This window comes from Diceros bicornis, chromosome 36, assembly GCF_020826845.1.
Source record: "Diceros bicornis minor isolate mBicDic1 chromosome 36, mDicBic1.mat.cur, whole genome shotgun sequence".
Lineage (NCBI taxonomy): Eukaryota > Metazoa > Chordata > Mammalia > Perissodactyla > Rhinocerotidae > Diceros > Diceros bicornis.
The window spans coordinates 18,937,669-18,964,002 of NC_080775.1; the positions used below are offsets into that span (position 1 = coordinate 18,937,669).

A 26,334-nucleotide genomic window follows, 5' to 3' on the forward strand; every position below is an offset into this window, starting at 1 on the left:
TAGGTATTTTGAGCAGAGAGGGATTTAATGTAGAGCTTATTACAATGGTGCTGATTGAGCTGGAAGAAGAAAGAGGATGGTGTTACCGTCCTTCTACTGGAGCCTAAGGTCCCCACTTGGCATCTACAGCTGTTGAGACTGAGAACTCCAAAGCTGCTGGGGCATCACGCTTCTCTTTATTTTGGATTTGGAGATAGATATTTTTTCTTTTAAAACTTTATTAGAGTATATAGGTCAATAAAAGTGAACTCTCTTTAATATGAGTTATCGAGTATAAAATCTAGTTAATGAAAACACTTCCATGAGTATCTGCTGATACAGTAGTTGATGGCCCCACTAACTTTTGAATTCCTAGAGACAAGGTCCTTATCTTTATTCAGTGTTGTTTGTTGAACTGAATTAAGAAATTTATGTTTTGTGACTTCATAAAGGTTTTGTAAAGGAGGAGAAAATTAGGTAACTAGGTTTTAAGAGCTTTTTCACTCAATAATCTTAGAAAACTGATTAATATTTTTTTACTTCTTATTTGCTTTTAAGGATTTTAGGGAGAACTGGTAAGGTTGACGGGATCAGGATGTGTCTGCTAGTTCACACTTAAAAGTATAATATACTAGGTATAATATACTATGTTACATGAAATTTATATTTACATTTTGTATTAAATATTTAAAAGTGAAGGTATAATCATTTATAAAATTCTAAGTAGGAGATCTTGTTGGTACTTGTGTAATGAAAATTTTGAAAGTATTTAAAAAATATTTTTATATAATGAAAGATTTCAAGCATACAGAAAAGTATAGAGAATAATATGATGAACATCATGTGCCTGTCACCCATTTTGCTTCAGAATTTGGAAAATATTTTAAATATAAGAATAAAGCAAAATAAGTAACTCTTTTTAGTGTACAATTACATTATATATTTTTATGAAGTCTTTTCAAATTTGAGTTGATTCTTTAGTTGTATTTATCTCCAGGAATTAAAAATCCTATTTCTAAATGAGGTATTCTAGGAATGGTACATTTCAGTTACTTTAACTAAATACATATTAGTACATTTTAGTAGGTGCATTAAATATTATCAGTTCAGTCTCTTTGACTTTCAGTTTTATGTTAAAAACTACTTGTCATCCTCTTTTTGGAAAATCATCTCTTTATATTCCTTTAGTTTATAGTATATGGCACATGAAAAACTCTGTAAAAATGACTAGACGAAAATCAAAACATGTGAATACTTGTGCACATAATATCAAAACAGAAATATCACGTATGTTTTGAGCATGTGGCATTATCATGCATGTTAAGGTTTCACAGAATAGTTGGAATAAAATTATGAATCTATTATTCAAATAAAGGAAGGGATTATGTGGTTCTTTATGCAGAAAATATATCTTGTTTCTCTTACTTTATTATCTCATTTGGTTTTAGATGAAGGATGTCAGATTGCATAATGAGGAAACCAGTTCTCATTTTCACCAAGACTGCCCAAATTTAATACATGTGCTTCAAGCTTCAGTATCCTTCTAAGTAATCAACTGCTATGTGTCTTACTTTTTTGTTTGTCAAATGTGGGCAAGAGCATTGTGAAGATTATAATTTTGCTCTGCTTAACTGCATGTAACAATATTAATTGCAATTACTATAGCTTTCTATGACGTTAAAAGTTGTAATTTTCTACTATTTCTAATGTGATTTTTCAAAATTTTCAGATTTATTGGAATTCTTTGAGGTAGCACCCCAGACACTCCCATAAAATATTTCCAATGGATTTGCAAATTCTTATCATATCATTCTTTAATCATAATCAAGAAACAAATAGCATAATGAAATATATATCTAGGTCTAGGCTTATAAAGAGTTTTTTCCTCCAGTACAATCAATTCGAAGTAAATCATTCAATATCTATACTCTAAATGTCTTTGTAAACATTTAGAAAAATAAAAAGACCAGCCTTATCTAAATTCTAAATGTCTTTAATATTCTGCATCTATATGGAATTTACTCAAATAAAAAAGGATTACTTAAGGCTAAGGTAGAATTATATTTTACATATTGTCTTCCCAAATAACATACACATACACACACACACACACGCATCACTTGAGCTGTCTTGTCAGCCAGCCCAAACTAAAGGAGAAAGAGAGTAATAATAGTGGTGAAGCGAAGAGGAAAAAAGAAAAAAGCCATCTTTACCAGACTTGCCCTTTCTGGGAATAAAAATAGCAGGAGGGTTTCAAATAATTCTGAAGAGAAGTAGAATGGCAATTTATTTAAAACCATGTTAAGATAAAGATTTAAAATTTATATTTATTAGAAAGAAGGAGATAATTTGACTCCCCATGTTTAATAAAATAAGGCCACCACATTGCGTGGTCTGGAAATGCATGCAGGAAACAAAATGGCTGCAATGGAGAATTACCTTGAGATCAATTCAATCAAATAGTATTTCTTAATTGTTTGCTGCCATACTAGAGACTCAGCAATACAAAATAAGATGAATAATTTGATTGTGAAGATAAGAAATTATATTAAATTACAAAATAATGTGTATTTAGGGAGTATGGGGCAGATATAATCAGGAACCATGGTGTTCACTCGAAAGATAAGCCGTATTAGGCTAGGCAGTAGGTAGAGTGTTCCAGAAGACACAGCTGAAGAAAAGACATAGGTGTGGAAACGAGTGTTAAGTGTGTAAGTAGGTCTTAGGGGAAAAAGGCCTAATGACACCCAAGCCCTTAGCATTTACTTTTGACCTGATTTATCTGAAAAGTTCAGCCCCAGAGATAAAGGTTGAATAATGGGGCAGGGTTTGATTCACCTTCTGATAAGGGAGACAAGCTGTTGTCCAGAAAACCAATGGCGAACAATGATCAGAACCTTGGTCCTGATAAGGCAAGGGAAAAATGATGAAATTGCAAGGCAACTGGTGACATTTATAAAGACACATTTATGCAATGAGAAAACATTCAATTATTTATAAAGAACCCCTCTTTATTGACTAATCAATCTGTATGCCATAGTAAACCCTGAATAAAACTTAAAAAGATAGTTTAAAACTTGCAAAGATACATATTTCCTGTTTTTTTTTTTGTCGTCGTTGTTCTTTGATGAGAGATGAGGAAAATCTGCAGCTTTTTCCCCTCTGTTGGAAGTGAAGACCTGCTCCTTATTTGCAGTGTGGCCACACCTCCTTCCCCTTATTTCCTCCTCCTGAGTCTTCTGCCTTGAGCTCAGATCTCCTTTAATATAAGAGCGGAAGAAGTGCTTCTACATAACAGACCCCAGTTCTTTGATTTCTGGTGATGAGTCTTTATTTCAAAATGACAGTAATGCAGTGGATTTTGTTCATTCCGTATCTTGTATATTTTTGATCCTTTTTCTTTGGAAACGTCAACTAGTTATTTTAACTATGCCTCATGCAAAAAAAATAGAAAGCTAAAACTCAGTGATTTCAAGGTGAGGGTTGCGTAGGTGGGGGTAAATTATTTGAAATCAATAGGGAACTTTTCATTCTTGATGTCCCTAAATGTTCACATGTGTTAAACAGAGAATTTGTCTTGGGCAAGTCGCTTGAACTCTGAGGGCATTGTTGTTTTCATTTGAGAAGGTGGGACAGCATGACTTTTAAAGTGACTTTACATTTCATTCAGTCCATCAGGATATAACATGTCCTATTTGAAAACCATACTGGGTTTTTATCAGTCTTTGTATATAAATTACTGACACCTGGAATACTGTTCTGCAATTAAGTCCTCATTTGTATGATGAATGAATGGCATAGATTTTCCTGGTTTTATTAACTCCAGTTGGAAAGTCATATGATACATATTACCACCTTTAGACATTAATGGTACCTCTGTTATACCTGATATATTCTCCTTATCTTCCCTACTTAATTTTTCTTCCTCAAACTATCGATGCCTCATTCTGTTACTGATGCCAAGAAATTTGAAAAAAAAAATGGGAAAAGAAAATAAAAGTCTCATATTGAGTCTGTTAATTTGACAGTAAATCTAATAAGTAAAACTAATTATAGCTAAAAGGATTTTCATATCTCTAAGATTTATCATTCATCTATAACCAGGAAAGGTAAAGCGTAAAATCAGCAGAGATTGTTCAAGGGAGTTATATGCTAGTGAAAATAGGAAATTTTAATAGAAACCATTTTGCATACCTTACTCTGGTGATTGTTCTACTTGGAGATACTGAATTGAAAATGTGACCAAAATGTTCAATGACAGGCATTTTGATAGCTTTCTGAATGAAAACATCCAGGCACTTTGAGGTTTTAGCTCTTTTGAATGTTCTATCTCTTTGTCATTTACACCTGATCTCATTTATTTTTTTACATAGTGTTGATGACAAAAATCTGATAGAAAAATCCTATACTTTGTTCACTTAAACTTATAGCAATTTATAAACTTTTCACTTCCATTAGTATTTAGCAATATGGCACTAAAATTATATTTTGAGTAATCAAATAGCTTTACATTTTCATTAATTGAGAAAGAATGGCAAGGATCAGAGTATGACCATGACCTGGCACACTATTGCCAAATGTTAGTAAATCTTACTGTGAAAGGCTTTCAATGTTTAGTTAAAATATTTTTAAAAATTTTTCTGAGTGTCAAGCACACCCTCTTAAGTAATTCCTTGAATGTTAGCCCCAGTATTTCTACTTAGAGGAATTTATTTTCTAAAAAAGATTAAGAAAATAGATGGCACTTATCATCTAGACATTTTGGGGTTTGGTTATAGATCAATATCTTTGAATGAATTCTCCAATTACCTTAGATTTTCCTATCTTGTCTCCCGCTCCTGACAATTTTGGAGGGAAAGATTCTAGGCCTAGAAGTTTTTCCATTTTTGTGCAATTATTTTTTAACACTTTGTCTAGATGTCATCTATGTAGACATAGGAAGCAAATAGTCTTCACTTTTTTCTCTGACTTAGGTAGAATTGCATTCTTATTGCCTTTTCAAGATTCTGTTGTTTCATAAGAGAAGGAGTCTGACCTAGTATTGTTGAAGAAATTGTCTTAGAGAATTGTAAGGTTAAGGTAGCATAACAATTGCATTTGTGTTCTAGCTAAATTGTGTCTGTGAAATAATAAGAATAGTTTTTAGAATCTTTAACTTCACAAACTCAGATTCATAAAGCCAAAAAGAAAATCTCAATATTTCTATTAAGCCCTATTAAGGACTTGGTCTTCAACCAGGGCTAAACATTCAGTTGTATTATTTTTTCCAAGAAGACTTCCATATTAGTAGGAGACAATGCTATATGGTCATAGCAGCTGCATGATTGTTTGAATAATTCCCTTTTCTGTTTAAATTTTTCTTCCTGAATAAAAGAGTGCCATTTTATAGGCAACTTTCAATTTGCTGCAGATGATTGTATAGTTTGTGAATTTTTCATGCTTTTCTCATTTCATTGTTCCTCTCTTACATGTCTCTTGGTCCTTTTAGTAAAGATTGATTATCAAAAAGAAAGAAAATTAAATCACATTAATCACTATGTTTTTTTTTTAAACTCTTGGAAGAAGAGAAGATTGAAATCGATTACTGTGTTTGTCTATGCTACTTCAAATGTGAAGGTCATCAAGAGTTATCAGTGAGTTTCTTATAGGGACCTGAAGAGCTAATGCATTATGATAAGGATGAATTTGGCATGTGTATATTTCTATTTTTCCTTACGACGGATTCAAAATTACGTTTGCTACTTTTATGAAATGTATAGGATACTCTGACAAATCTTAAACTTGACAAGTAAAACAACATCGACATTAGGTTTTGGAAGTGAATCTCTTTTACCTATCCTTTAGGTAGGTATGAATTTAGAAATGATATTAGTCTTACAGGCAATTTACGTTTCCTTGGATCCAGTTGATTTCCTATGGCTGCCTGGTCTTCTTCATCCTGCAGTTTATGACTTGAGTCACATCCTTCTAGTTATCTAAGAGTTGTTCTTTCTTTTATAAGCTACTTCCAACTTCTATAATCATTCTGGGTTGCCTAACTGATATCATACTTTGTTCATGGTGAGGATGTTAAGATTTTTCTGATTAATTTCTATATTTCCCCTTGGTAAAGGATGATTTCATTATCATCAATATTAGAATTCATAGAAATATCTGTTTTCAAGTGTTGATTCAAACAGGCCTATTTCAATTGAAAGCAACAGAAACCAATTTGACACACCTAAAAACAAAAGAAAAAGGAATTTACGAGAAGGATAAAGGATATCAAGGAGCTCCCAGATTGGTGGAAACCTTAGAGAACTGGGTTTGGTAATAGATGGAGACTAGGACAGCTATTGTGGTCTGGTAGTAGCACCCATACATTAGACAAGGTAGGACATTCTACTCTGGTCATCATGGCTGGAATGAAGAAGCCTCAGCCAGTCCTACCTTGATTAAAATTCCTTCCTCACTCTATCATAACAGGGAAGAAATAATGTCATAACAGGAAATCAGGTTCTTATTGTCAAAAAAGGTAGAATAGGGGGCTGGCCCAGTGGCATAGTGGTTGAGTTCATGCACTCCACTTCAGCAGCCCAGGGTTTGTGGGTTCGGATACCGGGGTCAAATACTGGGCGCGGACCTGCGCACTGCTGGTCAAGCCAAGCTGTGGTGGCATCCCACATGCAGAGGGGTGGAATGACTGTGAATAGCTCAAACCCGAATAGCTAAATATCCAGCGTCAAGTCTGTGTTTGGAAAGCCATAATACTTTTGTAGTTTTTAAACTTTCTTCTAAATTGGGATTTTGGCAGTCTGGATGGGTTCCAGAATTTACCTCATATTATTGTTTTAAGATTACATGCTTTTCCACTTTTTTTCCCTTTTACACATTTGAAAGTGTTCACAATAATTGAATTTAGGTGAGTGTTGGTATAAGAATGATTTTAAAGTGTTATATTGTCTTTAATTAATGCTTAGAGTCAAATAGTCCCAGGAATGTATTAATACAAAATGATAAATTATTTTAAGAGACATTTTTAGAGTTTTATACCCTTCTTAGAAATATTACAGTTCTATATTGTACTAATTCAGAGGGTCTTCCTTTTGGTGCTATAAGAAAATGTGATCAGAAAAATTATTATAAATTAATAATTTCATTATAGATGCCTAGAAGAAAGGTAGAAAATATATCTATTGAGGGCCAGCCCCCGTGGCCTAGTGGTTAAGTTTGGCATGCTCCGCTTCAGCAGCCGAGGTTCAGTTCCCAGGCTTGGACCTACGCCGCTTGTCTGTCAGTGGCCATGCTGTAGCAGTGGCTCACATGCAAAAAGAGGAATACTGGCAGTGGATGTTAGCTCAAGGCGAATCTTCCTCAGCAAAAACAACAACAAAAAAGACAAAATATCTATTGAGAGTCACTTATCCAAAGACTAAAAATAAAAGATAGGGTCATGTCCTATACTAGCAAAAAGAATTTTTAAGAAAATAGAATGATATATGCAACATTGAAACTACTTTTGCCATTCAAAAGTTAATAATGCGTTGTTTAATCAACAAATACCCTGAATAATAACATGGATATGAACTAGAGTTTCAAAGATGTAAGAGAAAGAGAGAAAAACAAAACATAACAAAGCATAGGGAGAGAAAAAAAGCAAAAAATAGAGAGGAAACCAAAGGAAAGGCAAATGTCCATTACAAACCACAATGCCTTCAACTTATTCCTCTGTTCCTAAATCTGTATGACACACTTTCACCTTCTCTTTGCTTCTGCATCTGAAAAAAAATTCTTTTTTTTTTTTTTTTTTGTGAGGAAGACCAGCCCTGAGCTAACATCCGATGCCAATCCTCCTCTTTTTTGCTGAGAAAGACTGGCCCTGGGCTAACATCCGTGCCCATCTTCCTCTACTTTATGTGGGATGCCGCCACAGCATGGCCTAACAAGTGATGCATCGGTGCGCGCCCAGGATCTGAACCTGTGAACCCCAGGCCGCCACAGTGGAGCGCGTGCACGTAACCGCTTGCGCCATCAGGCTGGCCGCAGTTAAAACATTCTTGGTCTTGGAATTTTCCCCTTGCTCTACTGGTTCCCTAAATTCACAGCACGAATCATCTCCACTTTCTTGGTATGAATCCTTTCTGTCTCAGCTTTCCATATTTCTTAACATTACCTTGAAATAGTCCAAAATTTTTTTCTCTGGCCTTTGGCCTACTGCCAATATTTCAAGTCTCTCCCTCCTGCCTTCACTCCATCAACAAAACTGCTCATGGGTAATTTACTCATGAATTATCTTCCATCCGACATCTAATGTTGTCATCATCCATCAACTTATTAAACATTTATTCAGTTCAGAATGAAGTTTCAAGGTCTAGCCCCATAACCCTGCTCCACAATTTCCCAATATATAATGACCTCCAACAGATTTCTTATGAGAGCTGCCAACTAGTTAAGTTTATTTAACTTCTTGTAACATTTCTTGTAGTAAACCAAGGCCCAGCTCTTGCTATGCTTGAGCATGGATTCCTATTTCTCTCAGAAATGTATCAATTCTTTGAGGATCCCTGGGTACATGAGTTTATTGACTTTTTTTTTAAACCAATTGAGACAGGTAACCTTTTGGATAGGGAGAGAGGCAAAGATTAAGAGATTATATCTAAAAATGAAAAGTTAGAAGCAATCTGCTCTGAGCTACTCATGGCTTTACTGAAATGAAAATGAAACAAACTTTCAGAGTGAATCTTTCCCTTTAGGTACCATAAAAATAACCATCACAGGTATTGTAGGATGGACTTTTTTGGGCAGACATTTAGACAAATTTCACTGAGAAGTCCATTTGATATAAAAAATTTAAAACCTAATGTGATATTTAAATAATGGCGAATTGAACTGGAATTAAGGTAGAATTAGGAACAGAAAATTGGGGGATCCCTCAGTTCTGATGATCTGATAGTGTATCAGCCACAGATATCTTCCAGCTAGGGTACTTTGCTAAAACATCTTCCACTAACTTCCTTCATAGTAATTCACTGCTTTTCTAATTTACCTTAAGAGCTCCTATGCTCAAGTTGTGAGGTATACTTAGCACTTGACTTATTATTTGTTTAATTGCTTGGATATTATTTTCTTTCCTGAGATGCCCCCTTTTTAAAGTATAAAAAATTAAAATTGGTATTATTTGGTTTTATTTTCTAATTTTGTATCTGGTCCATTTCTACCTCAGGAATCAAGACTCCATTTTTATAATCTAAGCTGGACAGGGAACACTGGATCCTGTTGGGAGTGTATGCCTTTCATGAGATCTTTTGTTTTTGAGGCTAAGATACTGTGTCAGTAACTATATGGGATCTGGTTAAGTTTGCACAGTTTCCCGGTTGGTAGTTTTACCTGATTCTGTATCATTTTTTTCCATTGTGTGTAGTGGCTATTGTGTTGGAATTTGTATGTCAAATGGCCAAACCTCAAATCCTAGTGTTTCAGGCTACTTACCCCTTACCTCCCTTCTTCTCTCTTTTCCTTGCCTCCTTCCACAAATATTTGTGGAACATCTAATTTGTGTCAGACTACATGCTAATATATGGTGGTAAGCAACATAAAAAGAGTCCTTGCCTTCAAGAACTTATCTAACGAGAAAGATACACATTAAACAAAATCATGCAAATCAATGAATAGTAACAGACTATAATTAAACAAAAACTGTTAAGTGCTTAGGAAGTAAACTATGGGTGGACTTTCCCTCATCATCTATACAGTCGTCATCTTTTGGTACTAAAACAAGCCTCTGATTTTCTGAGTCTTCACACAGGCTATCTGATCTATTATCCTACAGAGCTCAGCTTAGAGTTGTTGTCATCCAGAACATGAAGACATGTATAACAGGTAAATTCCCTCATTTAGAAGCTTTCACACTATCCTGATTCTCCTCCTTAGCATTTATCTAAATGGAATCAATTATTTACTGGTATAATTACGTTTAATTTCTCATTCTCCCATTGGCCTGCCCTGTGTCCATCTTGTTCAGGTATGTCCGCAATGCCTAGAAAGAGAACATCGTGGTTATGTGATAAATGTTCATGTTAAACCAGATTCTGGACTAGAGTGACTGTCTTCTTTCACCAAGATATGAAGAATTTCTGGTATCACTGGGCTCGTTTCTCGGCATTCATTCTATCCTTCTCCCTTTATATAGTAGTCACGGGATGTGAGTGTGACTCCAACTCCAAGAAAGGGAATACTTATTAATCTATGGCCATAAGGTAATTTGATCACTCTTGCCATAGTGATAGGTTCAGAACTGGGAAGTTTCAGCTGGTTAGTTTATGATGCTTTCTTGGCCAGGGATTGGAGTAGGTTTGTGATATAATCTGAAACAATAAGCTTACAAGATAGATTTGCTAGAGACTTCACGGACAGAATATTCCTATTTCTTTGTCTATTCTGGAATAGAATGTGAGGCCAAGGCTGAAACACACTGAGAGGGAGGCAAGGGAAACCCAAAGGCACAACCAGGCTGAACTGACCCTGCTAAGCTGACCTTGACTTCTGCCCACCTCTGCTCTTTCCAGTTACCTGGCAAAATAAGTGGCTTTTACTGCTTATGCCAGGTTGAGTTGGTTGTTTTTACTATCTATCTAAGCTCTTATCCCCCATTTACACTGGAGATCTCACTGTCTCTGTCTCTATCTCTTTCTCTCCCCCCCTTTCCAAACTTCCAAACTTCCATTATCAAATAGGCAAAGATGCAATATTAGATATTGGGGGAAAAAACCCCTTATAATTAAAAAATCACAATCTTCACTTAAACAATATGTATTTTAGAATAATCTCATTTTTAATTTAATATATTGACCAAGTTGAGTTATCTGTGTTCTCCAAGAACAAAGCAATACTTTTGTTAATTATTCAGGACCCATGTGATTTTATTTACTTATTTTTGAGATTTTATTTTCATTGTGGTAAAATACACATAACATAAAATTTACCATTTTAACCATTTTTAAGTGTACAATTCAGCAGTAATAAGTGTGTTCACAAACAACACCACTATCCATCCCAGAACTTTTTCATCATTCCAAATAGAAACTCTGTACTTCTTAAACAATAACTCCCCATTCCCTCTTCCCACCACGCTCTGGTAACTTCTTTTCTACTTTCTGTCTCTATGAATTTGCCTGTTCTAGGTACCTCATCTAAGTAGGATCATACAATATTTGTCCTTTGTTGTCTGACTTATTTCACTTAGCATAGTATCATCAAGGTTCATCCATGTTGTAGCATTTATCATAATTTAATTTCTTTTTAAGGCTAAGTAATATTTCATTGTATCTGTATGCCATATTTTGTTTACCCATTCATCCGTCAGTGGACATTTGGGACGTTTCCACATTTTTTCTATTATGCTACTATGAACATTGGTGTATAAGTATGTGTTTGAGTACTTACTTTCAGTTCTTTTGAGTATATACCCAAGAGTGGAATTGCTGGATCGTATGGTAATTCTATGTTTAACTTTTTGAGGAATTGCCAAATTGTTTTCCACAGTGGCTTCATCATTTTGTGTTCCCACCAGCAATGCACAAAGGGTTCTGATTTCTCCACATCCTCGCCAACACACCAACACTTGTTATTTTCATTTTTTTTTAAGCTGCTATGCATCCTAATAAATGTGAAGTGGTATCTCATTGCTCATTGTGGTGATTTTATTTTGTGAATGGATTTACCAGTTAGTGATAGAGAGATCTACTCGTAGTATTTAAAACTGTCGTCTTTTGAGCCAAAGTGCTAGGGTTCAGATCCCAGCTCTGACAACCACTAGACTCATTAAAGTAACCTTGGAATATTTATTCAACTTTTCTGAGCCTCAGTTTATTCATATATAAACTGGGAATAATAATAATAACTGATCTCATAAGATGGTATAAATTCAATGATACTATCTTGGGATTGATATAATCTTGGGAGTTTCCTTTCTATTGTTTGAGCTTGAGTAGTATTTTTTTGTTAGTTCTTTTTTTAAAAAAATAATTCTTGTAATTTATCCACATTTATGGTTACTTGTAGTAGTAAGAGATATTCAAGTCATCTCAGTCTGTATTGTTATCGATGCCCCTTGATGTTACTTCCTTGAAGAGCTCTTTCCTCATCGTGCTGTGAGTTATTATCCAAGCATCAACACTGTTAACATTTTATATCCTTCTATGCTAGTATTTTTTTAAAAACACAGTTTTTATCTCCTTGGCATTTATCCAAAGGAGTTGAAAACTTATGGCCACACAAAAACCTGCACACTAATGTTTATAACAGCTTTATTCATAATTGCCCTTTATTAAGTGGATGGATAAATAAACTCTGGTACCTCCAGACAATGGAATATTACTCAGCAATAGAAAGAAATGAACTCAAGCCACAAAAAGACATGGAGGAAACTTAAATGCATATTACTAGTGTAAGAAGCCAATCTGAAAAGGTTGCATAATAATATATGATTCCAACTGTATGACATTCTTGAAAAGGCAAAACAGTGGAGAATGAAAAAGACTTGTGGTTGCCAGGGGTTGACAGGGGCGTGAATAGGCAAAGCACAGAGGATGTTTAGGGCAGTAAAAATACTCTGTATGATACAAAAATGGATACATGTCATAATACATTGTCCAACCAAACCCATAGAACGTACACCACCAAGAGTGAACAGTAATGTAAACTATGCACTCTGCGTGATTATGATGTGCCAATGTAGGTTCATCAGTTGTAGCAAATGTCCCGCTCTGGTGGAGGATGTGAATAATGGGAGAGGCTACGCATGTGTAGGGGGCAGGGAGGATATGAGAAATCTCTGTACCTTCACCTCAATTTTGCTGTGCACCTAAAACTACTCTAAAAAAAAAGTCTTAAGAAAAAAAGAAAGAAAACAAAAGAAACCTCTACAGTTTTTATGCTATTGTTGCTATTATACTACGTAGATAAATGATGTTTCCAAACAACGTGATTTCATAAGTTTTTTGCATATTATCATGTGGCCATTGTAAATATAATTTTAAATTAATGCTTAATATCCTATTTGATATATGGTCTAAAATATCTAACACATATATAACACCTACTGTGTGTCAGATGCTTTTCTAAGCACTTTATATTTACTATTTTTGATTAAAAAATTATGTAGTAAAAGTGACTTTTTGGTGTACAGTTCTGTGAATTTTGACATATCTATAGATTCGTGTAACTACCAGCACAATCAGGATATAGAACAGTTCCTTATCCTCCAAAGAAACCCCCCTTGTGCTACCCCTTTGCAGTCAAACCTTCCTCGTACCTTCACCCCTGGCAACCACTGATCTGCTCTCTCTCACCGTAGTTTTGTCTTTTTAAGAACATCATATATATGGAATTATATAGTACATAACCCTTTGAGACTGGTTTCTTTCACTCACCTTAATACCTTCAATAGTCATGCAATTTGTTGCATGTATTAATAGTTCATTCCTTTTTAATGTTGGATAGTATTCCATTGCATGGCTATGCCACAATGTTTTTTTTTAAACCCATTCACCAGTTGAAGGACATATGGGTTGTTTCTGGTTTGGGGAGGGATTATAAATAAGTTTCTATAAACATTCACATACAATTTTTTTGCAACATAAGTTTTCATTTCTCTAGGAGTGGAACTGCTGGGCCATATAATAATTGAATGTTTATGTTGTAAGAAACTGCCAAACTTTCCCAGAGTGGCTGTGCCATTTTGCATTCCCACCAGCAAAGCTTCAGAGTTCCCACCAGCAAAGCTTCAGAGTTCCGGTTGCCAGCATTTAGTATTAAATATAATTTTATTTATTCTAATAGGATTGGAGTAGTAGCTCATCATGATTTTAATTTGCATTTCCTTAATGACGAAGGAGATTAAACATCATTTCATGTGCTTATCTGCTATCTTTACATCCTCTTTGGATTTTACATTTATTAGCTCATATAATTCTCACAAAAATCCTATGAGGCCATGAGGTAGTTAATATTATTATTCCCATTTTACAGATTAGGAAACTGAGACACAGGAGATGTTAAGTGATTTGCCTACAGTCTGTAGTTAGCTAGAAAGTGACAGAACCAAGATTCATACGTGTAAATGGACTTTTAAGCTGTTTATAATTGTTTTTCCCATTCTAAATATTTCTAAGAAGGATGTTTTGGGTGTGACACTTTTTATGTATGAGATTATTAGGATTTTTCTTAGAGGTAAATTTAGTAGATCAAAGGATAAGGAAAAAATTTTAAACATCTGTTGATAGCTACTGTCCAATTGTTTTTCAAAAGGGCTATAAAATTCATGCCACTCAGCAATCTCTACAGTTACCTGTTCCATTTTTCTTGTCCAGTGGCCCCTGGGCCTACTTGCATTCTCCTTAGTCAGGTAGCTTCTTATTCTGCCTCCTTAATCTACCTGTAAGTATAATGACTATGAAATAGGGTGAAGGGGCTTCTAATTTTCTTTTATGCTATTAGTTTAGAATTGTTTATGAGATACCAAATGGACCCTAAATGAAAATAAGTGTTTTTTACACAAAATCAGGTAGGCCATGCAATCAGGTATAAGTCGTATCTGGAAAGCTTCCATGAAGGAGGTCCTGCTTACTCATCAAAACGTATTTTTCCTACTGACCTGTCTAAATATTGCCTTCCACCCTGTCTGATCTGCAATTCCAATTAACAGAGTTAAAAGAGCAGAGGGAGGAGACATTATTAAAATGCTGCTAAATTTGTTTGTCTGGTTGGTTAATTCTTCTTGGACTGGACAGAGGAGAATAGAGAGAACTTCCCCTGAAGGGATGAATTTTGATTGTATTTGAATACAGATTCTCAACCACTAATTCTGAAATTCTGGGAGCCACACGAAGAGGCGGAGGCAGAGGAGGCAGAGCCCCTGGGGTGCAGGTTAAAGGGTGACTGAGTAGAGGGCCAGGACTTGTGTCAGAGGACAAAAACCTGCTGAGTGATATGTCCCAGACCAAAGTGACACTATATTACCTTGTAAAAACCATTATAAGGGTTTGATCTTCAGGTTTTCAAACTAAATTATATTATCCTCATTTAAAAAAAATTATTTTATTGAGGTCATATTGGCTTATAACTGCGTAAATTTCAGGTGTACATTATTGTATATCAGTTTCTATATAGACTGCATCTTGCTTACCCCCAATAGTCTAATTTTTATCTGTCACCATACATGTGTGTCCCTTTACCCCTTTCATCCTCCCCCCACCTCTTTCCCCTCTGGTAACCACTAATCTGTTCTCTTTATCCATGTGTTTGTTGATCTTCCATATATGAGTGAAATCATATGGTGTTTGTCTTTCTCTGTCTGGCTTATTTCACTTAGCATAATACCCTCTATACAATGGAATACTACTCAGCCATAAAAAAGACAAAATCATGCCATATGTGACAATATGGCATGAGGGTATTTTCCTAATTTTATTAAATTATCCTACATTCTTTCTCCTGGTAATGCAAAATATTTATTTTCATCCAATGGGTTCAATTAGCAGGCTTTGTAAGAGCCTTATGGTCCCACTCCAGTCTTTCAATTGTTAGCTTTCCTATTAAGTGGATCCCTATAGATTCATAACTACTCTTATTCTTCCTTAAGCAGTTTAAATTTTGTGTTTTACATTTATTGAGCTCTTACTGTGTACAAAGCAGTTCCAGACCATGACACTGGTTTAGGAAATGTATCCGACTCTAGAAATATATCCGATGAACATAATTTAAAATAAATTAAATCTATTTGCATGGAGTGCCTTGTAGAAAAATTATTTCTAATATAAACATTTTGAAAAAGACTAAATTAGGGACAAAGGGAAACAGTTATATAAATTGTTAAATCAACTCGATGGAATATTTGAAGACACTGTAACAACCTGGCAACATAAAATTATATGTAAGCTACCATGATAACTATAAAACTGTGAATATGGATGAGAATATTCAAAGAAAGACAGAAAAAATGTACACAATGTTAGGTTGCTTGCACTAAGGGTCTTCATTGAGTATTCTTAATTGCTTTACTGTTAAAATAGATATGCAGTTTATATTTTATTGTATTTTTTGGTGAGGAAGATCAGCCCTGAGCTAACATCCATGCCAATCCTCCTCTTTTTGCTGAGGAAGACTGGCCCTGAGCTAACATCCGTGCCCATCTTCCTCCACTTTATATGGGATGCGCCACAGCATGGTCTGACAAGTGGTGCGTCAGTGTGCGCCTGGGATCCGAACCCGGGCCTCCAGCAGCAGAGCACACGCACTTAACCACTACGCCACGGGGCCGGCCCCAAGTTACGCAGTTTAAAAAAACGAAAGATATGATCTGTTAAGATATGACCTTAATCATCAAGGAGCTTAGTTTGTAGTTTAATTGCAGGAAGATAATACACTTGTGCATGGAAAGATAACTGATGCTCTAAGCCTTCATATGATAAGAGTTAAATGAATACCATGGACAATAAGCATTTTAGTTCTAGCGTTTTTCTTCTATGCAGGCATTTCCATCTCATGAGATATTGGAGAGGTGGTCAATTCAGATTCCATCAGACACAAGAAACGTATGATGTAAAGAAGAACATCCCTCGTGCATTACTCCTTCATTTCCAGCTCATTTAGTTTCCGTCTACAAATCCATTCGGTGCTTCTATTACACAGTGAATGATTTTCCAATTTCAGCCATATTCATTGATATTTTTACGTAGTTTTGTTTTATCATAAAAAGGAATAATCTTTAGGATAAGACTTAATGTTCATTGCTAATTAGAATTTTTTAAAAAATTCCACTTAATTCTTGTGAAGTTTACATTTGCATAGGGAATTGGGGACATTGTAATTCAGTTCATTCTACTTCTGAATAATTGTAAGTAAAATATTCTTGAGGAAGTATGATTGTAATCACTTTAGAGAGGGCTAATTTTCAAGTCTGCCCTTGATGCAAAGGTTGGTATCTTATGACTGTGTATGGTTAGACCAGAAGGCTTATGGATCAAGATCATAGCCTGTTTCCATCTGGCCAAGTTAGGTTTGGAAATATGCTTGTAGCCTGCACCCTGCCCATGTTTTGAGGGTCTTACCAATGCTATAGGTTGAATCGTATCCCCTCAAAATTCATATGTTGAAGCCCTAACCCCCAATGTAATGGTATTTGTAGATAAAGCCTTTGGGAGATAATTAGGTTTAGATGAGGTCATGAGAGTAAGGCCCTCATGATGGGATTAGTACCGTTTCAAGAAGAGACACCAGAGAACTTGCCCTCATGTGCTCACGTGCTCTGTCTCTCTCATCCTCCCCCTCTCTCCTAGCCACGTGAGGACACAGTGAGAAGGTGGCCATCTACAAGCCAGGAAGAGAGCTTTCAGCAGAAACTGATCATGCTGGCACCTTGATCTTGGACTTCTAGCCTCCAGAACTGTGAGAAAATAAATTTCTATTGTTTAAGCCACCCAGTCTGTGGTATTTTATTATGGCAGCCTGAGCTGGCTGAGGCACTACTTCATTGCCTGAAGGTTGTGTTCCATTTGCCATTATCTGTAACTCATGTGAGGCTTTCTCTGAAGCATCCAAAGGCAGCTCAGTCTGCAGTCTGGAAGGTGCCAAGAAAGTAGTCAATGCTCTCCTACCCTCAGCAGCTCTCCACCACTGGCTGATAATGTGTGAATCCTAGCCTCCGGAGGATAATGCGGAGGATGTGTTCTCAATCATTTCTCACCCACATTGCTAGCTGGCTTGGTGACACAGCGTTTTCTGGCTGCCTTCCCTTTGCTGTTGCATCCCTGCTCTCCAAAAGGAATTTCCTGTGCCTCTCAAACTACTGGCACTTGAATACTTGCTCAGGGTCTGCCTCTATTGGGACATAAGATGTGTTGAACCCTTCTCTTGGTCCCTTTGTGAAAGGATGCAGCTGATTGCTGCGGGGGAATTTGCAGGAGTCTGGAAACAAGCACTCGGGCATCATCATCATTGTTGGAAAAAGATTTAAGCACAAGCTCTAATCCTGGGGGATTAAGTGTGTATTTTTTTTGTTTTTTTTCTTCCTCAAAACACTCAGGCAACACATGCATGTTTTTATTGTGTTTATGTATTTACAGTGAATATTTTATTGTTTTCCTGCTGGGTCATATAACAGGCTCTCCTATATAATATAATTCACCCAAGCAGGGCCAGGCCTTATTCAGTCATCATGTGTAAGGGAGTTCCTTGTTTGGTTTGTCTTCTCTGGGTGCTATGATCTTCACTGCAGCTGTTCATTGAGGGTGCATATAGGGTACCTACTGGCCCAGGCGTACTAGTTGTTGAAATATTCAAATTCTTCTGAGCTGGTTGTGCAAAGGCTGCTTCCCTGATACTCCTAAGGATCCTTTCTTCCCCTCCCTTCTCCCTCCAAGCTATCTAGACCCTTCTGAATATTCTCACCATCCCAATGTGACAACTGAAAGGTTGTAATGCCTAGATGCCATTTGTAATTTCAGCACTGCATTTGGGACATGGTTAAGAAAAAAATATAGAGGTGCTCTTTACTGTGGGAATTTTAAAGGCAACCTTATAATTAGTTTGAGTGACTGAGTCTACTCAATGAAATAAGCTCTATTTATTTTTACTGATTAACTAGCTTATTTATTTATCAATCAGTTAAAACATGAATATATATATATAAATATGTATATATACACATTCGTATATACACATGTATATATATTATGCACATGTATAAGTATATATACATATACGTATGCTCATATATAACAAATAACTTTTTTATCCAGCTTTATTGATATATAATTGACATATAACATTGAGTAAGTTTAAGGTATATAATGTATTGATTTGATACACTTATATGAAATGTGATTACCACCATAGCATTACCTAAGATCTCCATCATGTCACATAATTACCATTTCTTTTTGTGGTGAGAACATTTAAGATCTACTTTCTTAGCAACTTTCAAGTATATAGTACAATATTGTTAACTATTATCACCATGCTGCACATTAGATCACCAGAATGTATTCATCTTCTGACTGGAAGTTTGTACTCTTTGACCAATATCTCCCTATTTCCCCCACCCCCACCACCATTCTAGTCTGTTTCTATGAGTTAGACTCTTTTAGATTCCACATATATGTGATATCATACAGTATTTGTCTTTCTCTAACTTATTTCATTTAGCATAATGCCCTCAAGGTCCTTCCATGTTGTCACAAATGGCAAGATTTCCTTCTTTCCCATGGCTGAATGATATTCCATTGTGTATATATACCACATCTTCTTTATCCATTCATCTGTTTCCAGACACTTAGATTGTTTCCATATCTTGGCTACTGTGAATAATGCTGCAATAATGATGAGTGCAGATATCTCTTCAATATCCTGTTTTCATTTTCTTTGGATATATACTCATAAATGGGATTGCTGGATTGTATGGTAGTTCTATTTTTAATTTTTTGTGGAACCTTCATACTGCTTTCCATAGTGGCTGTACCAATTTGCATTTCCATCAAGAGTGTACAAGAGTTCCCTTTTCTCCACATCCTTGCCAACATTTGTTATCTCTTGTCTTCTTGAGGACAGCCATTCTAACAGGTATGAGGTGATATTTCTATTGTGGTTTTGATTTGCCTTTCCCTGATGGTTAGTGATGTCAAGCACCTTTTCATGCACCTGTTGGCCATTTGTGTGTGTTCTTTGGAAAAATGTCTGTTTAGTTCCTCTGTCCATTTTTAAAGTGGATCGTTTGTTTTTTGTTATAGAGTTATATGAGTTCCTTATATATTTTTGATATTAACCTCTTATCAGATATATGTTTTGCAAATATTTTCTCTCAGTCTGTAGGTTCCAATTTTGTTTTGTTAATTGTTTCTTTTGCTGTGCAGAAGCTTTTTAGTTTGAGGCAGTCCTATTTACTTATTTTTGCCTTTATTGCTTGTGTTTTTAGTGTCATATCCAAAAAATCATTGCCAAGACCAATGCCAAAGAGCTTTTTCCCTGTGTTTTCTTCTAGGAGTTTATAGTTTCAGGTCTTATGTTTAAGTCTTTAATCCATTTCAAGTTCATTTTTGTTGTTTTGATTACCATAACTTTGTAGTATGGTTAGAAATAAGGAAGTGTGATGCCTCCATCTTTATTCTTCTTTCTCAGGATTGCTTTGGTTATGCAGGGTGTTTTGTGGTTCCATAAAAATTTCAGGATTGCTTTTTATATTTATGTGAAAAATGCCATTGGAATTTTGCTAAGCATTGTATTGAATCTCTAGATGGCTTTGGGTACTATGGACATTTTAATGAATTCATAGCCAGTGGGTGATGCAGTATTGCCTCTGCTCTGGTTCCCCTTCTGCAGTCCTGCTCCTGTGCTATCATCCTCTGACCCGTTTCTTCATACAATCTTGTCCCTTATTTTTGCAAACTCTTAATGCATGTGCGGGAAAGTTCAGCTTTAACTTAACATATCTGGGCACCTATAGCAAGATAGTGGGGTGGCCCCACCAGAGAACACAGTGTTTATCTAACAAAGGAGTCTCTGCAGGTTGCTAAGAGTCAGCCAAACACGTCTCCTTTGTTCTGATGACTTGTGAATATATGAGCAAAGATAGTTCATAAGAAGATTCTTTCTCCTTCACTCAAGTCCCTGAGAAGTACCTGAAGCCTGATATCCTAGGAATGGATTTTCCATCCACTATGGATTTCTGTCTGCATCTCTGCTGTGCCAGTGGGATGAGTTTGTAGGATTTGGAGAAGAAAAGAGCAGCTTCTGGAGTTGACAATAACCTGGAAAAGTCTTGTTTGGCACACAGAACTTACGACATCTCTTTTATTTTAATAGAACATATTTCTCTTGATGTAGTGACCTCTCTGTTTTCACTGTTTAATTGCATCAAGTCTACTGTGTGTATGTTGTACTTTTGAATGCATCATTTTATTTAATTTCCCCAACATCAATGTGAATTAGGATGTTGGAAATTCTGCATTTCTCATTTAGAGATGGGGAAATTGAGGTTCAATATTTGCAGGCTATATTTCTCCTCACCCATATAAATGGCCAAATTAATAATGGCAACAACAACAACAGCTTAAATGCAGTGTAAGAGCATTGCTTTCTTGAGTCTCCTGGCATAAATGTAGACTCCTGTAACTGTAGCCAAATATAGGCAATTTGTATGAAAAAGGATGCTCATAGATTAAGGTTTTAGAAATGATGGGCTGTTTGTAAAATGTGATTTTAAAGATGCTGTTGGTTATTCAGCATCTGTTTCCATTCTAATTGCATACATCTGACTGTCTTAATTTCTCTTTATTTTTACCTCTTCATCTTCACATTACTTTTTTTTCTTGCTGTTGTTTTTGCTCGTTACTTTTGCACTTGTCTTAGGCAAGATCATATACCTACAACTGTTTATTATTTGGATTACTAGAAAGCCATTTGGTAACCACAATTCTCTTCCCCACTTGCTCTTTGTTTCTCTGAGGTACACAGAAGACATTCGGAATTCATGGGGAAGATCATAGGGATGATTTTTGAGGGTAGTAACCGTGCCTTATTCAATTTAAGTCCCTTGGAGTATCTAACATGGTGTCATATGGGTATAGGGTACATGCTTCTTGAATGAATGCTTGAAGTAGAAAAGAACAAGACCACTAATAAGAGTTTACATCCTTCAAGTAAAAGGAGGAGAAAAAGCATGGAGGGCCAATCATAAAATAATAGAGAAAGGTTCATAAAAATCTATTCTTTATCATTATTGTGTTGTGCATAAAATATTAAGTTTTCAAAAGAAACTTAGGTTGATATGACAAAATATGTCGGCTTACACTCTGTATAGAAAAGTAAATACAATTTTTACATACTTAGTCTATTCATTGATACATTAAAAAATGAACTGTCTGCTATGTGCCAGCCATTATGATGGGTGCTATGGATGCGATGGTGAGTAGAAATAGATATGGCTTCTGTTTTCATAATTTATGGACTATTGGGATATAAAAAGACTAACTAATAACAATGTGCTATTTAGGATTCTTTTGATTGTAAGCGAAAGAAATGAAAATCAATGGTGGAGATAAAAGTGGTAGATGTGGGTAGGAATTTTTGGCACATGTAACTAAAAAGTGGAGGTTATTTTTCAGACATTATTGGACCAGAGAACTGTCACTCTCCTTTTTTCAGCTTCACTTTCTTCTTGGTCACTTATTATTAGGTGGGATCTCTCCACGTCTTAGCCAAGATGACTCCTTGTACTCCAGGTTTACGTGGTCCTTAGCACCTCTGATCTCAGAAGGAGATAAATCCTCCTTTTTTGTTGTTCCAGCTAAGGTGGCTTCTCATTTGGCTGACAATTACTATGGCTTGGAAGAACTGGTTATTCAGGTCTGTGGTTGGAGTAGGTGAAACTTCATCCTCATATAAATCACTTAAAATGCATTCTCCATTAAGAAAGAGTATTTGTATTTCAGAAGAAGAAAGGAGGGATGATAGTCAGGCAAAAATATTTATGAATACTATAGTATATAGTATTTACCAAACTATACTATAAATACTAGTACGTAAATACTAACATTATATTGACTATAAATACTAGCGATAAATATAGAAATTATTCATTTGAAAGAATGGAATACAGTTCTTTAAAATCAAGTCAAAGTGGTAAAAGTAGCTAACAATAAAATGTCGATAAATATTGCTAATACATATATAGCACTTATTATATGGACACAACAATCATCTAAGTGAAAAAATTTGCGGTATTCCTTTAAAAATAATCAAAAAGCCAGATACGCCCTTGTCATTATTTATATTCAAGAATTTACTGGAGGTTGTAGCTATGCAGTAACTCAAGAAAAATAAAGCCATAAAGATTAGAAAGGAGGAAATGCAACTATTGTTGGATTTCCTTGTTATAATTGTTTGCCTAAAAAAATTTAAAATAATCTACTCACAAATTATTAGATCTAAAAGAAAAGTTAGCAAGATGACTGGGTATAAAGTCAATATAAACAAATCAATTCTAGGCTTATTCACCAGTCAAAAGTTTTTCTTAAGCATGATTTATAATAGAAACAAAAACTATAAAATACATATAAATGAACCTAGCAAAATATTAGCAAGATATATGTGTAAAACTTTATTAAAGGCCTCGAAGAAGACTCAGCAAATGGAGTTATGCCAAATTCATGGATGAGGAGACTTAACATCATTAATAATTCAGTTTTCCCCAATCTGTTTATAAAGTCCATCCAGGGCCAGTAAATATTCCAGCAGAGTTATTCATGGAGCTTGGTAAACAAATTTTCTCATTTATATGGGAGAACACAGGGTCAAGAAAAGTCAAAACACTCCAAAAACAGAGTGAAGTACTTGCCTGACCATATAGCAAGACTCTTATGGAGCTATAGTAATTAAGACAGTGTGGTGTTAGCACAGAGATGGAGAAATTGAATAATGAAAAAAAATAGAATGACTAGAAACAGACCATGCATATTTGGAAGTTGATATTTGGCAGAGGTGACAAAACAGATCCATAGTGAAGGAGACACTATTACATAAATGAAATTGGAAACATTGGTTCACCATATGAAAACATAAAATAAAATTGGATCCTCACATTGCATTATTCTATAAATTCAGTCCCTAATGGATTAAAAACATAAATATCAAAAGAAAATTTTTAAAACTTTTAGAAGAAAATATAAGGAAATGCCCTGCTGGCTTTAGGATTCAAAAGGATTTCTTAAGACACAAAAAAGCCAACCAGCAGAGAAATTATGGGTACATTCGTTACATTAAAATTAAAAACCTCTATTTACCAAAAACACCTTGAAGAACCTGAAAAGAGAGGCTACAACCTAGGAAAAGATATTTATATTATGAATACCTGACACAGTACTAGTAACCAGGTTATTTAAGTAACTGCTACAAATAGGAAGAAAACTACAAACAACACAACATAAAAATGGGTAAAATATATGAACAGATATTTCACAGGAGAAACTCATAGTGGCGATAATTGAGAATTGCCAGTGTTAGAGAGATGGATTAGCTGGATCCTATAAATTGCTGGTCGCTTATGCTGGTAGTAAAGCTACTTAAAATCATTGGCTATTCTATTTTAATCCCCTGCCCTACAATGCGATAATGCCAATCCTAGCTATATATTCAAGAGGAAATTTTACTCAGATGCACCAGGAGAAATGCAAAGTAGTGTTCCTGTCCTTAAGAGGAAAAAATTAGAAAAAACCTAAATATTCTTCAAATAGTGATAAATTGTGGTATATTCCCCCTATGGAATACTTCAGGTGTGAATAACAGAATAGATAATATTTGTTGTATAATTTTGAAAGAAGAAAATCAAGTCCCAGAAGACTGGGGACTGGATATAAAGTGCAACATGCAGAAACACTAAACAATATGTTGTTTTGGCATATATAGAAGAAAACGATTAGCATAAATTGAGATTAGTTGTTATCACCAAGAAGGGTTTGAAGGGGGAGAAAGAGAGATGGTATAAGAGAGAAGCTCATAGGTAGATTTAAGTTACTGTTAATTTACTAGTTCTTGATTTGAGTAGTAAATTAAATTGGTCATTATATATACATGAGCTAACATCCATTGCCAATCCTCCTCTTTTTGCTGAGGAAGATTGGCCCTGGGCTATCATCCCTGCCCATCTTCCTCTGCTTTATATGGGACGCCACCACAGCATGGCTTGACAAGCAGTGTGTTGGTCCATGCCCAGGATCCGAACCCATGAACCCCGGGCCGCCGAAACGGAGCGTGCAAACTTAACCATTGTGCCACTGGGCCAGCCTCTGGTCATTACATTTTTTAAATTGACTAAATAAAGTAAGGCTATGCACAGGTTGATAATGACCAATAACCAAGGACTGATTAATTCAATAGTGTTGGATTTTGGTCGCACAACTGGAAAGTTGATAAAGTCATTCACAGAGAAACCCAAAAGAAGACCAGATTGAAAGATAAAAAGACCTGTACTGGATTTTAATATTGTCTAGTTCCTTCTTATTAAAGAAATTTTTGTGGTATCATTTAACTGGAGTGACTAATATCGTAATTTTAACAGTATTCTTTTTCCTTCTGTTCCTTTTTGGTTCATATTGTCTTATCTCTTTTCCTCTGTACTGTAATGTACACTGTTTGATTCAGGACTCTTATTACTAACTTTGTTCATATGTATTTTATTTATGAGATGATCTCTGTGTATAGAAGTGTCCCAGATTGAGCTTGTACTTTGTCTACAAACTACATTCAGACATGTCTGAGAACTAATACGGAATGCGTGTTATTACCCTACTTGCCTGAGGGACTGAGATGCTTCCTCCAGGAGAACTGTTCCTAAGGGGAGAGCCAGTCAGACAGAGAAGCTTGACCCAGTTACAAATTAGAACAATTGTTACAGGGTGGGGTGATTCCAAATATAACATGGTGTCTGTCAATTGAACTTCTCTCCACAGATTTGCATGGCTGTTTTATGAAATGGGGACTCTGAAAATTCTTTTATAAAAGAGGAACTCTGTGTTAAGGAAACAGGATGGTCTGAGCTGGTGCATACCTATTTTCCTGGTACAAGTACATAGAAATGCTGGATAAAATAAAGCAATTTTTAAATATTACCAAACTCAAGAGAAAAGAAGAAAGGTCGGAGACATTTCCAGATTTAAAAGACAAAAATGAAGTGAATAGTTGTAAATTATAGTTGATGTTAAAACAATCCATAAAGTATTAGACATGGGTATAGGCCTTTGAGGAGAGAGGCTCTAATTTTAACCAGAATATGGGAACAGAGCTTATGGCCTTAGTCCTACACTAAGTGGAGAGTTGCAACCAATTTGCATAAAGTCAAGATATTGGAAGAGCTTCCCAGTCTATGAAGTGGAATAGAAAAGCTAAGGAACATGGAGAAGCAGTGATATCTCAAACTCTTGGTGAAAAAATTACAAAACTTCCCTAAGAACAATCAAACAATGAAACCTGGAAGTAAGGTTTGATTTTACACAATATGTTTGTTGTGGAAAACCCATGCTAAGCTATAAACACAAACATTAATCCAGAGGTGGGGAAATATCTGAATCTTCAGAAAAAGAAGGAGAAAACAGTCTACATATGGACATATCCATGAACTAAGTCACACTGGTCTTCCACAATAAGCAACCTGCATAAAGGGTAATCTCACAATTAAATTACAAACACACACACACACACACACACACACAAAATTACAAACTCACAAGGACAGGAACCATCAGAAGGTACAGTCAATGGATACAATAATGGGAGAATTGACACTCTCAAAATTAGAAATAAAAATCTGAGTGTACAATATAAGTTTGA

General features: G+C 35.4%; 1 protein-coding gene across 5 annotated transcripts in view; it reads left to right on the top strand.

Annotated features, from left to right (window-relative positions):
* Positions 1-26,334, top strand: part of MALRD1 (MAM and LDL receptor class A domain containing 1) — an 847,485-nt gene that overhangs the window by 48,040 nt on the left and 773,111 nt on the right. For 3 of the 5 annotated variants that reach the window (XM_058532517.1, XM_058532520.1, XM_058532518.1), the window contains one exon: positions 17,295-17,403. The gene's annotated coding sequence lies outside the window, so the exon portion shown is untranslated. Of the gene's footprint in view, positions 1-1,427; positions 1,527-9,803; positions 9,838-17,294; positions 17,404-26,334 lie in introns of those variants that run through there. The other 2 variants (XM_058532519.1, XM_058532521.1) reach the window with 2 other exon arrangements.